We start from the raw sequence: 8009 nt of genomic DNA, 5'->3' as shown, positions 1-8009 counted from the left end.
TGATATGCTATTCCGTACATAATCCTATACTGTATACTTTATGAATCAATAAAAAATTTACAATTTTTAATTATAAACCTGTGTTTTCTGTCAAAATTACTTCTTGCGTGAATTTTGGGACACCCTTTAAGATAATATATTGCTTTTGTTGGAATGGATACTGTACTGCCACCTGCCATAATGCACCAACCTAGAATGTCTAAGGGTAAGCTGACCCCTTCAGAGGTGTCACCCTGAGCAGTGTTCAACTTGCACAACCACACACAGCAATCCTACCTCAGAGAAGGGCTCGTCCATCTGCGGTGTTAAAGATGAGGCTGCTGGAGGCAGGCAAAGAGCCGCGAGGCACTGGTCACTGGTCAGGAGAGAGGATCCCAGTGAGCACAGGCTGCCCTTTGCTCTCTCTGTCGTCAACAGCCACTGAGAGCGGGATTGAACCCGGGGCCTGGCAACAATCCTTCCTCCTTCCAGGCTTTTACTCCTGTCCACCACCTCCACTCCCCCAGGCTGTCCAATTCCTCTAGGAGACATCCTTATCTCCTTTTCTTTCTTTCTTTCTTTCTTTCTTTCTTTCTTTCTTTCTTTCTTTCTTTCTTTCTTTCTTTCTTTCTTTCTTTCCTCAAACAGCATGTCAGGGAGGCATACTTGGCCACCTTGATTAAAACTGTAAACCCCAGCTAACCCCTCTCCTAATTCCCCTGCTCATTACCTGTCTCTTTCAACTAGAATGCAAGCTTAGGAGAGAAAGGGTTTGGTCTGTTTCAATTCACTGCTGGGTCTCCAGGCCTGAGCACAGTGCCTGGCACATGCGAGGCACGCAGACATCAGCGGAATGAATGAATTGTCCTCCTTGGGGGTCACTGCTCTCCCTGTTGCTGAGCTCACTCTCTTAGCTCTGTTGATTTTGGAAGCTCCTGTTCTCCTGAATCACGCAGTGTTATTTGCCCAAGACCTTGAGTGCCCTGTGCCCCAATCAGAGCTCCCTCCCCTGGAGTGAGGCTCTGGGTCCTATTGAACATGCCTCTGACTCACCACAAGGACAGCAGTGTGGTGACCGCGGGGGTGAGGGAGTGGGGTGGGTGGAGGTGGAAGAGGGCATAGAGGGGATAAATGGTGGTGGAAAAAGAAAATGAATAAAAAAGAAAAATGTCTCTGGAAGGAGATAGTGCATTAAATTCAAGTCCTTTATCAGTACCTTTGGGTGAACCAATAGATGAGCTTCCCTCCCATAATAATATGACTTTACAATAGCTATTTATTCAGTGGGCATTCTAATTCCCCATTTTATAGATGAGGAAGGTGAAACTTGGGAACATTAAGAAGCAGCCCAAGGTCTCCCAGGTAGAAAGCATTGCAGCCTGGATTCAAATCCAGAGTTGTCTGAGCCCAGCGTCTGGAGTCAGCTGTCCTCTTTCCAATAGTGACGTCAACTGAACAGTCTCTGGTTGGTTCACACCAGAAATTCACAGTCAACGTTAACCAAGTGGCCCTGCTTCTCTGTCTCCATTACACACAATTTCGGTGTTAAACCATTTTCATCAAGGCAGATGGTTTCCTGCCTGGGGAACTGAAAACAGGGAAACCAGCCCTAGCCGGTTTGGCTCAGTGGATAGAGCATGGGCCTGCAGACCAAAGGGTTCTGGGTTCAAAGTCAGCTGTCCTCTTTCCAATAGTGACGTCAACTGAACAGTCTCTGGTTGGTTCACACCAGAAATTCACAGTCAACGTTAACCAAATGGCCCTGCTTCTCTGTCTCCATTACACACAAGGCAGATGGTTTCCTGCCTGGGGAACTGAAAACAGGGAAACCAGCCCTAGCCGGTTTGGCTCAGTGGGTAGACCATGGGCCTGCAGACCAAAGGGTTCTGGGTTCAATTTTGGTCAAGGGCATGTAGTACCTTGATTGCAGGCTCCTCCCTGGCCTGGGCCCTGGTTGGGGCCTGTGCCAGAGGCAACCAATCGATGTGTTTCTCTCACATCCATGTTTCTCTCTGTCTTTCCCTTTCTCTTCCACTTTCCCTAAAAATCAATGGGAAAATATCCTCAGGTGAGGATCAACAAAATAAATAGAAAACAGGGAAACCAAAACAGAATCTGTCACTGTTAAGCTTGAACTTGAGAAAAAGGTCGGATGGAATAAATTTTAGCTATTTAGATACTCCTTTGAGCAGGTTTGTTTCTCTCTCTTCAGCGAAATGACAGAGCGGAAAGTTATACCGGGAGCTATACTCGGATTCCTTAGTGCTTAGCCATCTGGATAGTGTTTTCAAAAAGAAAAGAAATAAGGACGGGTGGGTTCAGAGTAAGGAGCACTAACCTTGCAGAAATGGTCCTGAGTGCGCACTGTGAGAGGCTGCACCGGAGATGGCAGCGGGCACCTGAGCCACACTCACTCCCTGAACAATGATGGGGTACCCACTGCATTCCGGGTTTAGCCAGAGCCCACACCTGCAAGAATAGGCCTTGCCAAAAAGCGAGTCCCACCCTAACTGAAATCCAGAATCAGGACCAAAACAGCGGTCAGATTCACAGGGTTCAGGTCCAACACCGGAGAGTTATGAAAACGTTGAAAGGATGAGTGTCATCCTGGCTCGAAGGTGAGAACGGTGCATGCTGTACTGCACGGTAGGTGGTGAACATGATTATATACGGGTGCAAACACCTCACAGTGGGACCCTGATGGTGACTCACAGCCCCTCCTTACTAAGGAAATGTGACCATGCTTAGCTAGCAGTACCTGAAAGGACTGGTTCAGTTATGCTGAATCCAGATTTCTTGTCTTCTTTCTTGACACAGATTCTGCTGGTCCTTCCCCATGTCCCACACTATCCTTGTCTCAGCCTAACCTGGGGTACAGACTACTTCCTTGTGTCTCCGGTGTTTACCTATGCCGCCATCTTGGTCTCGCCTTGTCTTCTTTCTTGACGCAGATTCTGCTGGTCCTTCCCCATATCCTACCCTATCCTTGTCTCACCCTAACCTGGGGTACAGACTACTTCCTTGTGCTATGGCCTCATCACTGCCTTTTAGAAAGTCTCAGGCCCAGCCAGCATGGCTCAGTGGTTGAACCTATGAACTAGGAGGTCAAGGTTTGACCAGTCAAGGCATATACCTGGGTTGTGGGCTCAATCCCCAGTGTGGGATGTGCAGGAGGCATCGATCAATGATTCTCTCTCATCACTGATGTTTCTATCTTCCTCTTCCTTCCTCTCTAAAATCAATAAAAATATTTTTTTTTAAAAGAAAGTCTCAGAGTCTTCACCTGCAGTTTGATCTGCGTGCACCCTGAGAACAGAGAATATATCATTAGTGTTAATGAGATTTGGTCCCTTGCAATTTTTAACATGGTGGTTAAGGTCGGCCTCATTGAGAAAGTGACATCTGAACTCCGAAGGAAGAGTTGAGGGAGGCAAAGGAGTATGAGTCAAGCCTATAACTGGGAAAGAACATTATAGCAGAGACATCAGCTCATACAAGGGCCCTAAGGCGGGCATGTGCCTGGCGTGTTTGAGGAATAGTCAGTGCAGAGCAGGAAAAAACATTCCTTTACCCTCTTATGTTCAGTATCTGGGGCCCTGACAATTAAACTGACAAGACAGATTAACAGAAGAGGCAAACAAGTATTATTTCATGTTAATATTTTAATTTAATCTAATTTAATATGTTCAAGGGGATCTCACAGAAAAGGAAGTGAAAATCCAAAGAAGTGGTTAGGCCTGGGAGCTAGGTGTTATTTAACAAAAGCAACACCTTTGTGAAGTAGCAAGACAAAGGAAAAGGGCTTGGGCTTCTAGGGGCAGGAAATTCTGGGAAGGCAAGTATGTGAAGGGAAGCCATTGGAAGTTAAGGGTTATTGCAGTAGGTTTATTTATGTTGATTCAAGTCTGTGCCATCTCCAATGACAAGAGTTGTCGTCTCTTCCTGACATAGAGAAGAGAGAGGGGACGCCTTCCCAAGGGAAATGTATGCCCTGCTTTTAGGTAGATGGGGAGAGGACAGAGAGTTCATCCTGCATCTGCTATTTCTCAATCGTCTTCAGCTCAGAATAACCCATATGCCAAAGTGACATTTTGGGGTGGCATATTCTGATCCCCTTCATGAGGAAGGCAGTGTGACTGGGGCCAAGTAAAGAAGGAGAAAGGTAGGAGATGAGGTCAGAAGGGTAACAGGACCAGATGGTGTAAGGACACCCCATAAGTCATTGTGAGGACGTTGGCTTTTACATTAAAGGAAATAGCCATTACAGGAGTTTGAGCAGAGGAATGATATGGTCTGACTTATACTCTCTAAATGATGTATTTGGCTACTATGTTGATAATCCTATATAATAAAGAGCTAATATATTAATTAGACCGAACAGCAGAACGACCATCAGGATAATGTTTCAGATGAAGCCGGGGCTGCGAGGGCTGGCCGAGGCTGCGAGGGGCTGTGAGGGCCGAGCCCCTTGCATGAATTTTGTGCATTGGGCCTCTAGTATAGAGGATAAGAGTGGAAGAAAATGACCAATTAGGAAGCTGTTGCAATAATCCAGGCAAGAGATAACAATGGTGGCAGCCGTGGGATGGTGAGAAGTGGTCAGATTCTAGATGTTATGAAGGTAGAGGCAACAGAATGTGTTGAAGGATTGGATGTGAGGTGCAAAGAAAAGATGGGGGGATGACTCCACAGAAATATATAGTTGCCACCAGTTGAGTTGGGGAAGACTGAGGGTAGAACAAGTATGATCAGAAGGATGTGAATTTGAGATGCTTATTAGATGTCAAGTATGCAGTTGGATATACAAGTTCAGGAGAGAGGCTTTAAAGTCCTGGGAGTGAATGAGATCCCCAAGTAAATGAATATAAAAAGAAAAGAGGACCAAGGACCAAGCCCTGGTCACACTAGTATTAACAGGTCAGGAGAAAGAAGAGGAATTCTCAAAGGAAACTGTAAAGGAGGAAATCCCAGAGTGTGCAGCTGGAATGCAAGTGTAGAAAGTCAAATGTAGCCCATAGGTCATTCTAAGTAAGATGAGGAAGAACTAGCCCTGTGATTCAGCATTGAGCAGAGGAATGATATGGTCTGACTTATACTCTCTAAATGATATATTTGGCTACCATTTTGATAATATAGAGGACAAGAGTGGAAGAAAAAGGCCAGTTACAAAGCTGTTGCAATAATCCAGGCAAGAGATAGCAAAGGTGGCAGCCATGGGATGGTGAGAAGTGGTCAGAACAGCTCCTTAGCGCTGCTGCGAAGGTGGGAGAGGCTCCCACCACCAACAGTGAGCCCAGCTTCTGGTTGAGCAGTGCTCCCACTGTGAGAGTGCACTAACCACCAGGGGGCAGCTCCTGCGTTGAGCATCTTCCCCATGGTGGTCAGTGCGCATCATAGCGACTGGTCGTTCTGGTCGTTCTCCTGTAATGGTTGCTGGGCTTTTATTATATAGATTATTATTACTCCCATCAGAAGGCTTTACTGAGTACCCAACTGTATCCGTGTCCCTGTTCCTGTCTGCATGCCCTGAGGGTGAGAAGCTGGGTTTGCATGAGTAGAGCTAGATCCAGCAAGCATTGCAACCAAGGGATAGGGGTGGAGATGGGCAATGAAGTAGGAATTCCTCAGGGCAAGTGAGGAAGACTGAACCCAAAGAATCAGAAGGACGAAGCTGAGTCAATCAAGTTAGGGGTTGGGAGCTGAGGGTTCAGATCAAAGACATTTTTTTTTATCCCTTCACTCTCATCTTTTGTTCTGAGGTGAGTCTTATATAGACAACATATATATGGGTCATGTTTTCTTATCTGTTTAGCTATCCTATGTCTTTTGAATGGAGCATTTAATTCATTTACATTTAAGGTTATTACTAACACTTATTGTCATTTTTTCTTTATACCTATGTTCCCATTTTTCTCTATTTCTGCACTTCTTACTGCTTGGCTCACAGCTCCTTAGCGCTGCTGCGAAGGTGGGAGAGGCTCCCACCACCAACAGTGAGCCCAGCTTCTGGTTGAGCAGTGCTCCCACTGTGAGAGTGCACTAACCACCAGGGGGCAGCTCCTGCGTTGAGCATCTTCCCCATGGTGGTCAGTGCGCATCATAGCGACTGGTCGTTCTGGTCGTTCTCCTGTAATGGTTGCTGGGCTTTTATTATATAGATTATTATTACTCCCATCAGAAGGCTTTATTGAGTACCCAACTGTATCCGTGTCCCTGTTCCTGTCTGCATGCCCTGAGGGTGAGAAGCTGGGTTTGCATGAGTAGAGCTAGATCCAGCAAGCATTGCAACCAAGGGATAGGGGTGGAGATGGGCAATGAAGTAGGAATTCCTCAGGGCAAGTGAGGAAGACTGAACCCAAAGAATCAGAAGGACGAAGCTGAGTCAATCAAGTTAGGGGTTGGGAGCTGAGGGTTCAGATCAAAGACATTTTTTTTTATCCCTTCACTCTCATCTTTTGTTCTGAGGTGAGTCTTATATAGACAACATATATATGGGTCATGTTTTCTTATCTGTTTAGCTATCCTATGTCTTTTGAATGGAGCATTTAATTCATTTACATTTAAGGTTATTACTAACAATTATTGTCATTTTTTCTTTATACCTATGTTCCCATTTTTCTCTATTTCTGCTTTTTAAAGCAGTCCCTTTAACATTTCTTGCAATACTGGTTTGGTGATAATTAACTCCTTTAGCCTTTTTTTCCTGGGAAGCTGTTTATTTCATCTTCAATTTTAAATGAGAGCCTTAATGGAAAGAGTAGTCTCAGATTCAGGTCCTTGCTTTTCATTACTTTAAATACGTCATGCCACTCCCTTCTGGCCTGAAGTATTTCTGTTGAGAAATCAGCTGACAGACTTATGGGAACTCCCTTGTAGGTAAATGTCTGTCTGTCTGTCTGTCTCTCTCTCTCTCTCTCTCTCTCTCTCTCTCTCGCACCCTTAAGATTCTCTCTTTGACGTTAACATTTACCATTTTAATTATGATGTGTCTTGGTGTGGGCTTCTTTGTTTTCATCTTGTTTGGTACTCTCTGTGTTTGTGAACTTTTGTGACTTTTTTCTTCAACTGAGCTCTGTGCTCCAGGAATGTTTTTGTGGGTTATATGCACCCCCTGTTGTAGTTGAGGCTTGAATGCTATTGGCGCTTTCTTGAGTAGAGTTAACCCTTCAGGTTTGGTGACTCTCCTCAACACCATGTATGAGACACTGTGCAAGGGCTGCCCCCTGAGGCGCCGTTTCCCCAGCAGGTCTGGTGCCTGCCAGAATCCACCACTGAGTGTGCCGCTTGTGTGGCTAGTTGGGTCAAGCTCTGGTGAGGTCTGAAGCCCCCCAGTGGTTGTGTTGGTTCTGGGTTTACTTGGGTAAGATTTAGGTACAGGTCACTAACATTGTGTGTAACTGGCCTTGAGCTACCTGTCCGTAGCTACCACACTGTTCACTGTTTGTGTCTGACTCTACCAGACCTGAGTGTGCATGAGAGGAGCCAGTCTGTGTAAAAGGCTCGTCTTTTTCCAGCTTAGAGCCGGGGAAGATCTGTAAAAGGACTGAGGCTCCCTGAGGTCTGCTCCACCTTCCAGCTACTCTGCTTCCCCGCCTCCATCCTCCAGGTTGCCTGGTCTTCCTCCAGAGCAAGTATGTCAAACTCACAGCCCGCGGGCCACATGTGGCCCCCAACAAATATTTTTGCAGCCCAGCCAATATAACGGTATGTAAGAAACGTTTTAATGAAAACTTCATAACTTAAATTATTACAATATCCTGTTATACATAATCTATAATAATAAAAGTGTCATATGCTAATTAGGCCAAATGTCCTTCCGGATCTCCACCCAAACTACCTTCCGGATGAAGCCAGGACTGCAAGGGAAGCCTGGATCCCGGGTGCCAGAGGGAAGCCGGTGCTGGTAGCCAGGGGAAAGAAGGCCTACTCTTGTACGAATTTCATGCATCAGGCCTCTAGTTATTAATAACAAACTACAACATTTGCTAATGACTGATTACTATAATTGTGTTGCATTCATTTCCCTTGCA

The sequence above is a fragment of the Myotis brandtii genome, unplaced genomic scaffold (assembly GCF_000412655.1).
Source record: "Myotis brandtii unplaced genomic scaffold, ASM41265v1 scaffold882, whole genome shotgun sequence".
NCBI classification, from domain to species: domain Eukaryota; kingdom Metazoa; phylum Chordata; class Mammalia; order Chiroptera; family Vespertilionidae; genus Myotis; species Myotis brandtii.
This window is presented reverse-complemented; position numbering follows the sequence as displayed.